At 50.6% G+C, this 9,638-nt stretch overlaps 1 pseudogene; it reads left to right on the top strand.

The window, feature by feature from the left end:
• Positions 1-1,825: 1,825 nt before the first annotated feature.
• Positions 1,826-2,785, top strand: LOC142076230 (olfactory receptor 14J1-like; annotated as a pseudogene).
• The last annotated feature ends 6,853 nt before the right edge of the window (positions 2,786-9,638 follow it).

Below are 9,638 nucleotides of genomic sequence, written 5' to 3'. Positions count from 1 at the left end.
ATGTGGAGGAGGAGGAAGTGCTCCAGAGCAGGGCTTCCTTGCCGCACCATCAGAGGGACAGGGCATGAGGGCTGCCTTCTCCCAGGGATGGTTGTGGAGGTGTGCCTGTGGGTGTGCAACCAGGGGTGCTCGGGGCTGTCCTTGCGAGCAGGGTCCCTGCACCCCAGGGGCTGTGTGCTGGGGCAGGGACTCTGCCGCCTGCCAGGCTCAGCACTCAGCCTGCCCGGGGAGCTCCCCACGGCGCTGTGGGGAGAAGCTGTGGGTGGAAGGAGTGAGCCCCAGCAGGGCAGCGTCCTTCTGCTGTCGAGAGGCTGCTGCCTGGGTCAGCCCTGCTCACATCTTCAGATCACTACAGGACTTTCCCAGAAGACTTTTGAAGAAGCACAGCAAGGCAGGGGCTACCTGTAAATCAAGTGTCCTGTTCTTTCCACCTTGTACTCTGGGGTTTCTGGGTGGGCAATGGGACATAGAAATTAATGTCTCATGTCAAGAGGAGGCACTGGATTTCCAAATCTGTTACTCTTGGAGGTGAATAAAGCAGGGAGTATGAGAAATCAACACACCGTGGCTTACAGACAGCATCAGTACAACTTCTCCAGCCTCATCAGGGTTGGTCTGATGATCCCATCAGAGCCTGCATGGACAGAGAAGACATTGCGCAGTGCCCGCCTGCTGGGAGGGATCTGCAGGGCAGAGCTGAGCACACAGCGGGTGGGATGGGGTCTGTGAGCACCGACAGGGAGGAGAGGTGGGGACAGGGAACCAGCTCTCGGCAGGGACAGCTCCAGGCAGCAGAGACCTGGGCAGGGGGTGGGAGGAAGCTGCAAACAAGCACCGGGGTAGGCTCCATTAAGGCAGCTCTCATTCGGTCCTTCACTGTGGATGTCTTCTGGGCATTGTCTGCTGGGCAATGAGCTGACTCTCCCTTTAGGACATCCCATCTTCAGGACCCCTGACCCTCCGCTTTGCCTGTCCTGCTGGGCTTGCGAGCTGCCCTCCAGAAAGGCACAGCTCTCCTGTAGGATCCCAGGGAGGGCTGAGCTTTCCCTTGGAGGTCAGTACTCTCCGCTCAGAGTCCTTTGCTTCTCTTGTGAGGGACGGTGTCCTTCTCCATCACAACTCCACCTCTGGGGTGGGAAAGAGAAGAGTGTGCAGATCTGCCCTCTGCAACAGTGCTCCCCTGCTTTCATCAGAGCCCAGTGGTTTGGTTTGGTTTCTTTTAATGAGTAATTTGTGTGTGAAGTCATCTTAGAGGCAGCACAAGGGAAAGAGCAGGGCAGCTGGGTAACAGACTGATGGACACTGCAGCTCACCTGACTGCACTAAGCCACAGAGAGCTGAGCCCTTTTGCCTCTCCTGTCTCAAGACTCTTCACATTTTCAGTCATAGAAATGAGCATTTCTACCCCTAAAAAGAACACTCACCAGATGTGATGGTGGAAAATAAAAAACAGAGACAAAATTCTTATAAGGACACGCTAAGCCTCTCTTCTGCAGCCCACGCTCTTGAGAGTCATGAGTGCAGATACTGATCTTTTCCATTAAGGGCGGATGACATCTGACATCCCTTGGGAACATCGGAGCTGTCACAAACCAGCTGCCAGGTACCCACTGCAGCAGAGGAAACCTGGCTCCTTGGCCGTGGACAGAGGTCCTGCTCCTCACAGCACACTCAGCCAGCACAAACCAGAGAAGGAAATGCATTTCAATTTTAGGGGGGGGTGGATTTCTATGAAAAAAGGAGTGGCTTTGCTTGGAGAAGTCTGCCATAATTTTTCCTTGTCTATTCCAGTTTTGAACAGTACCCCTATGCCAAGAAACAGCAAATGTCCAACGGCAGCTCCATCACCCAGTTCCTCCTCCTGGCCTTCGCAGACACGCGGGAGCTGCAGCTCTTGCACTTCTGGCTCTTCCTGGGCATCTACCTGGCTGCCCTCCTGGGCAACGGCCTCATCATCACCGCCATAGCCTGCAACCACCGCCTGCACACCCCCATGTACTTCTTCCTCCTCAACCTCTCCCTCCTCGACCTGGGCTCCATCTCCACCACTCTCCCCAAAGCCATGGCCAATTCCCTCTGGGACACCAGGGACATCTCCTACGCAGGATGTGCTGCACAGCTCTTTTTCTTTCTCTTCTTGATCACAGCAGAGTATTGTCTTCTCACCGTCATGGCCTAGGACCGCTACGTTGCCATCTGCAACCCCCTGCACTACGGGACCCTCCTGGGCAGCAGAGCTTGTGTCCACCTGGCAGCAGCTGCCTGGGCCAGTGGGTTTCTCAATGCTCTCCTGCACACGGCCAATACATTGTCACTACCCCTCTGCCATGGCAATGCTGTGGACCAGTTCTTCTGTGAAATCCCCCAGATCCTCAAGCTCTCCTGCTCACACTCCTACCTCAGGGAGGTTGGGCTTATTACGGTTAGTGCCTGTTTAGCATTTGGGTGTTTTGTTTTCATTGTGGTGTCCTACGTGGAGATCTTCAGGTCTGTGCTGAGGATCCCCTCTGAGCAGGGACGGCACAAAGCCTTTTCCACGTGCCTCCCTCACCTGGCCGTGGTCTCCCTCTTTGTCAGCACCATCATGTTTGCCTACCTGAAGCCCCCCTCCATCTCCTCCACATTTTCAGACCTAGCGATGGCGGTGCTGTACTCAGTGGTGCCTCCAGCAGTGAACCCCCTCATCTACAGCATGAGGAACCAGGAGCTTAAGGATGCCATTAGGAAACTGATTTCATGGACATTTTTCAAGAGTGAGAAATTTACGACCTCTCTCCATAAATGACTCCCAGAGACCTGATTCCATCCTTTTTTCTTGTTTGTTTGGTATTTTTAATCATTATATTTATCATTATTGCTGCTATTATTGTTGTTCATGGTTATTATGTTCCTACACAAACGTTTGCATTTGCGTCACTACATCTGAGTCATGTACCTGCTTTGCATGTGTAAGTGCACCTGGTGCCCTGATAAAAGTATGTTTAACACTGGCTCAGAGTTAGCCTCTCTCGTGTCATCTCTGTAATAAAGTGGGATCTCGCTGGTGCAGTGCTTTCAGGCTGGGCTCTTTCTCCAAAGAGGCCTGAGGAACTGCACCCCTGAAGCTCCTTTTCCTCCATGTGTTCAGAACTAAAAAGTTTAGTGTCTGTTTGTGAGCTTTTAGAGACACAGGACTGGATTTATGAGTCACCAGCTGGTGTCTGATGCTAGGTAAGATGGTGAGTGTAACTGAGGGATGTACCTAGGGCTTTCACAGAGGTGACATTAAGGACACCCGTCCTCTAGGAGGGGAATCTGGAGCTGCCTGAAGAGCACAGTGGTTCTCCAGGGACAGCATGTTCCTGGGATTCAGTAGGTATGGAAGAGGTCTGCAAAGACGGGGTTTGGGGCCTAAAGTGTAGGACATGTGCAGACCTCCTCTGGGCACTGTCCAGTTCCTCCCCACCTGTCTAGAGCAGGAATTCCCACAGAGGGACACACTAGTCCAGGTGTGGCCACAGCACGGCTCACTGGAGGGGGATGAAAACTCAAGATGTCTGGGGTGGCCATGCTCCTCCTAATGCAGCCCCATATGCAGTTGACCTTGTTCATGGTGAGCATGCACCACTGGCTCATATGGTGTCTCTCGTAGTGCCCAGGCCCTTCTCCGCAGGGTCACTGCTCAGCCAGTTAGGACCCAGCCTGCCCTGATATATGGGATTATTCTTCCCCCTGAAGCAGGACTGGCCACTTCTCCTTGAAAAACTTTAGAAGCTTCTGTTGGCTGAATCCCAGAGTTTCTCCAAGTCACCCTGGACTGAAGCTCCATTTTGCCACCTGTTAATGTTAGTGTGCAGATGGCTCACCCTGATTGTGGTGAACCATCAACACAGGATCACAGCATAAGAAATTGCAGCACACTACAGCTAATAAAAGGACTTACTAGTTGTGTACTGACCGATGTAGGAATCAGCACGACAACCCTCTTAGAAACACTATAGGAAGGCACAAAGCAAGCAAAGCCAGGGCCAGTGGGGAAAGAGCAGAGCTGGGGATGATCAAAGAGAAGAATTTGGGAGGGAAAAGAAGGAAAAAGGAATCCAAAGGTTAAGCTCAGATACGATGAGACCTGCTTGGGGTTACCTGCCTAGCAGCCCTGCGTCAATGACTTCAGTGGGACAAAAAAGCCACGGTTGATCGCTCTAAACTTATGTCTGCTTGCTTCCATGGTCCTGGGGAACCTGAGTGCTCTCCCTACCGTCATCAAGGAAAGACCTGTGGTGGAAGAAAATGCACAATCGCTCATCCTGGAAGGGACCTGGGGAGGTCTCTAGGCCAAGTGAAACCACTGTCAGTGGAGAAAAGAGAAACAAGGGTTGGGCTGTTTGGATGCTAGGCTGTGTTAGTGGAAAACATACACCTATATAGGCACACATACAGTAGCGATCACTCCAGAAGCTGACCTTAGACTCTCCATCTATCCAGGAGCTGGCCCTGGCACCCCCTCATCCCTCCAGTTCCCCCACGCACAGACAAACACACACACACACAAATGGCTCCCTCCAGCCCAGAAACACAGAGCCATTGAGGCTGGAAAGCAGCCAGCTTCCACCTTCTCTGGGCTTCCTCTTCAGGCATGATTTTTGTCAGGAGTTCCTTTCTCATCCATACCAGCCTCCTGCAATGTTACTTGATTCCCGGCGTGTCCAGGTGTACTGTTCTGGAGCCTGAAGAAGACATCCTTGACCATCAAACAGCTCTCCCCAGTTCTCTTCAGTGTCATGTCCCGTGGGATTCTATCAAGCAGGTCCCTCAGCAGACCAAAGCCTGCTCTCCTGAAGCCCTGCTCTTTGCCTTGTTCCCTTCTCTCAGAAACCCCAACTCTACTTTCTCACCCCTGACTGTTACATCCCTGACCTATGATGTCCTGCAGGACACCTCCCCTCACGGGCTCCTCAGTCACCCTTGTCAGGAAGACTTCGTAATAAGCTCCAAAAACCTTCTGGCTGGCTTGCACCTTGCTATGTTGCCCCTTCAGCAGATACTGAGATAGCTTAGGCCCGCCATGAGGACCAAGGCCTGGGAACATGAGACTTCTTCCAGTTGTCTGAAGAAGGCGTCATCTACTTCTTCCTCCTGACCACACCTTCCTGAGGTCTGCAGCACACATCCACCCGCCCCAGTGTTGCTCACACCGTTCTGCCCTCTCATGCCGACTGTCCGACTGTCCGTATCCAGCAGTGCTCCACGCATTCCTGCTGCTCTCTCACACAAAGGGCAGCTTCCCCTCCAGACTCAGACCGATGGCTTTATCAGCACCTGACCCACAAGACCCCACAGCTTCTCCAGGAGGTGGTTTAGGCCACATTATCCATCCAGTAGCCAACTCGCAGACTCTCTGGGCTCTCCAATATCCACTCCAGACTTAAGGTCTCTCATATAACTGGCTCCTGGGCCTCTTTTTATACTAGCTGGCTGCTTTGGTTTGATGTTTGCTGGTGGTTTCACCCACTGACACACACACTGACATCTGCTATTTCCCCCCACAACCACAGCAGGAAATTGAAAGCACAGACCCTGGAAAGCACCTTTCCTTCCAGGTAGCCCCTGCCTTGAAAAGACTTCTTGAAAAGTCCCCCTGGAAATGTCCTGTGGTGAGCTCGAGCTGTGAGCAGCCCTGACCCAGGCAGCACCCTCTGGACAGCAGAAGGACCCTGCCCTGCTGGGGCTCGCTCCTTCCACCCACAGCTTCTCCCCACAGCGCCGTGGGGAGCTTCCCGAGCAGGCTGAGTGCTGACCCTGGCAGGTGGCAGAGCACAAACGTGTGTTTAATTTGCCTCAAGGGGTACAATAGAAATTCCCCAACAGTTCTTGACTTCTGTATGTGTTCATACTCCATTAAGAAACCCTCAGGAACAACATCAATCAGAGACTGTTGATATCACTTATTCTGTAAGCAGAAAAAATAGGAAAACTAGAAAAAGCCTTTCTTATTGTTATTTATTATTGAAATCTTTTCAATTTGACTACACGCCTAGAACCACTCTAATTAACCACATAAGAACTGAGGAATTAAGAAAAATTATGCCCAGAGAATGTCATCGTATGACAGCATGCTCACCAATAAAAGCTGAGGAAAAGGACATGGGAGGGGAGGATGTTTGTGGTTATGGCATTTGTCTTCTCAAGTAACTGCTGAGGCCCTGGTTTATGGACAAGGCTAAACATCTGTCTGCTGATGGGAAGTAGGGAATGAATTCCTTATTTCACTTTGCTTGATCGCTCAGCTTTGCTTCACTTAATAAATTGCTTTTCAGCTAGACGCACAAGTTCTGTCGTTTTTGCTCTTCCCCATCCTGCTGGAGGAGAGGAGTGAGCAATGGGTTTGTGCTTAGTTGCTGCCTTGGGCCAACCCACCACACCTGTGCACAGCGTAGCAATGCTGGAGTCAAGATTCTCTCTTCGTTTTTTTGAGATTTTTCATACTACCACTCGCTTGAAGGAATAGAAAATATTTTTGCCATGTATTTTGGTCTAGACTGATGCAGGTTGGCCAGATCATTGGAGATATGTCTCAAGCAATATTTAAGTGTCAGAAAAAGTGACAATTACTGTTCTAGGTCTGTGGTTTTGAGGATTTGTCTTAGCACCAGAGAAGCAGACTTTGGCCTATTCTGGGGAGTTTTCTGGGGATCCAATGGTCAGCAGCACTGAAGGGCAGAAGAGCTCAGCACAGCTTGTCTTCAAGGACAGCATCCTCCAAGCTCAGCAATGGTCCAGATAGAAACTCAGTTGAATCTAGAAAGGAATTCAAGGGCACCATAAAGATCTGTCACTACTTCGGGGACAGTTAATGAAGACACAAAGATCATATGGGACTACTGCTGAATTTAGTCAGAGCAGGTGTAGAGAGATCTGAGATACTCTATGTTCACTTTGCCTCAACCTTCACTAGCAAGGTCTCACAGACCTTTGTGCCTCAAGGCAGGACTCTGGAGTAGAAAAGCCAAAAGTGGATCGGAATCATATCAGGGGCCATCCATGGATGCTGAGACTGCAAGACAATGTCACAGTGAGGCCAGTCCCCATCATCTTTGAAAAGTCGTGGAGACTGGGGGGACTCCCCGACAACTGCCAAAAAGCAAATATTGCGTGCATCTTTCAAAAGGACCCAGAGGATGAGCTGGGGAGCTAAAGGCTGCTTAGCTGCACTTTGGATGAGGAACGTCTCCCAGAGGGTGTCCTCTTGGATTGAATTTCTGAGCATCTGAAGGAGCAAGTGACTGGATGACCCCAGGGCTGATCATGCTTGAGCATCCTCATTGCTTCCTATGGTGAAAGAACCGCATCTCTGGGTGAGTGGAGAGCTCTGTCGTTCTCCGGGACACCAGCAAGGCTTTCAACGCCATCCCCCACATTATTTTTGTTTCCAAGAACAAAGAGGCTGGAAGGATGGGCCAACAGGATCCTCACAATACCCAACAAGGACAAATCAAAAGCCCTGCCCTTTGGGTGGGTGGACCCCATGCACTGAAAGAAGTTAAGGATTGCCCATCTGGGTTGCATCTCTGTGCAATAACCCTGTGGTCCTTAGGTTATGCTGAACAAAACCTGAGCTATCAGCAAAGAAGTCCAACAGCATCCTCAGCTGTATGAGCAGGAACACAGCCAGGGGAAGTGGTTATTCCCCGCTGCACAGGACAGTTTCTGTCCAAGCTGCAGCTCACAGTTGGATGGCTCAAGGCATTAACCCATGTAGGGAGGCTTTGATAAACAACCACATAAATGTAAATCTTTCAGTTTGGGCAACTTAATCCAACCCTTAAAATCAGGCGGGATGAATCCCATTCCTGGCAAAGATCATGCATCAGCTGAAGGGTCCAGCTGCCCAGCTTGGGCCTTGGCATGGTGAGCACCCTCTGGGCCCGGCTGCAGAAGCCCTGCAGTGATATGGCTGTGCCCTGGGCCTCTGTGTTGCAGCTGGGGTCTGGCTCTTGGAGGGCCATGGTTTTGTGGCACTGTAAACCCCATAAATATTTGGGATGACAGGAGGGAAGTGCTAGCAGGTGTAGCCATTGCTTGATAGCAAAGAAATAACAGGGGGATCTATCCAGCTTCACCAGCTTTCACTGCTCCCAGCTATTTTTAGGTAGGAAATGTAGATGTCAAGTGTACTCATTCAAATATATCCTTTGAACTCAGCTTCTCCATTCCAAGTGTTGGGAGAAAATGCATTTTCGGAAATGTCTGCATAAATCTAAATTTACATAGGGGAAGGGAAAGTGTCATCATCTTGCCAGTCCATGTCCATGTCCTAGGAAAAAAGTCATAAGAATTTATAGACAACCCTCAAAGTTCTGAAGCCCCCACATCGGACTCGGAAATGTGACTCAGGGCTGGAGCCTTTCTGGAGCAGGAGCTGGTGGACAGGCAGGGTAGGCTAAAGGGTCTCTGTTGAGACAACTCGTTTCTCTCCCTTGAGTAGGAAGGGAAGCCTGGAGAAATCCACCTGAGGTGTCCAGCACTGGAGGAGAATGAGAAATGAGTAGGTCTAGATGCTGCAGAGTCTACTTGAAGATGCTCCTGTAACCCCGCTATGTTGGGACTAGTGCAGATTTGGCTATTCAAAAGAGAGCATTCCATGCACTTTGCCTCTTTGCTTCCCTCTGTGCATTAAGGGAGCTCATGACTTCAGCGTGTGACTCGCTCTGAGTGAGTATGGAGAAACAGAGTCTGGGGCAGGGAGTGCTTTGGGGGTTCTTGGGGTCTGTGCTTGACACAAACATGTGTTTTCTGTTGGTCTAAGGCCATCCACTGTGGAAAGTGGACTTCAGAGGAGGTAAGGTGGACTTAATAAACAGCAGAGGAGTGTGGTTCATTTTTTATTGAACCGTGCCTTCATTTGGTTTTGTTTGTTGGAATTAAGAAACATCCTTCTGTGTCTGCGTGCAGCTCGTTCTCCAAGCAAAGCGGGTGGGAGTTGGTGCCAATGGGCTGAAACACGCAGCTACGGACTGTAGTGGAGAAAGCTCAGGTTTGAACAAAGGTGCTGTAAGTCCCAGGGGGCTGATGGGAGAAATGGTGGGGTTGGAGGTAGGGACAAAGACTGCCAGTCTGACATACAGGGCCTTGACTTCCCTACATCTTCAGCCTCCGTTAGGAGATGATGAGGATCAATATCAGTTGGAGTTTTCTGGTACCACGGAATGTGTAAGCAGAAAAAGAAGAAGGGGAAAAAGAAGAAATGGTTTCTTACTGATATTTAGTATTGAAAACTTTTCACTTTGACTACACTCCTGAAACCTCTCACATTAACCACACAAGAACAGAGGAATGAAGGGAAGTTATGCCCAGAGACTTGGCTGGGTAGGGCATTTTGCATGTTAACGAGCCCTCTGGTGCCAAGTTCCTGAACTGCAGATACTGAAAGAGGATTGAACTGGCCTCTGGAGAAGGAAAAGTCAGCAGCACGTCTCCAAGTTTCTGCAGGTGTTATTTAGTCCCCCTGAGGGCCATCACTGAAGAGATCATGGAGGGAATGAGATGACAAGGCGACTGTCTCTGCAGGCCGGTGAAGCAGGAACGCAGAGGCACTGCTTACAGGTTGAAGATCAGATGTGCAGGCAACTGTGAAAGGCCTTGATGTGTTTCATCAAGCA

The sequence above is a fragment of the Calonectris borealis genome, unplaced genomic scaffold (genome assembly GCF_964195595.1).
Source record: "Calonectris borealis unplaced genomic scaffold, bCalBor7.hap1.2 HAP1_SCAFFOLD_35, whole genome shotgun sequence".
NCBI lineage: Eukaryota > Metazoa > Chordata > Aves > Procellariiformes > Procellariidae > Calonectris > Calonectris borealis.
The sequence above is the reverse complement of the archived record's forward strand: the minus strand, read 5'-3'. Positions and strand labels throughout refer to the sequence as shown.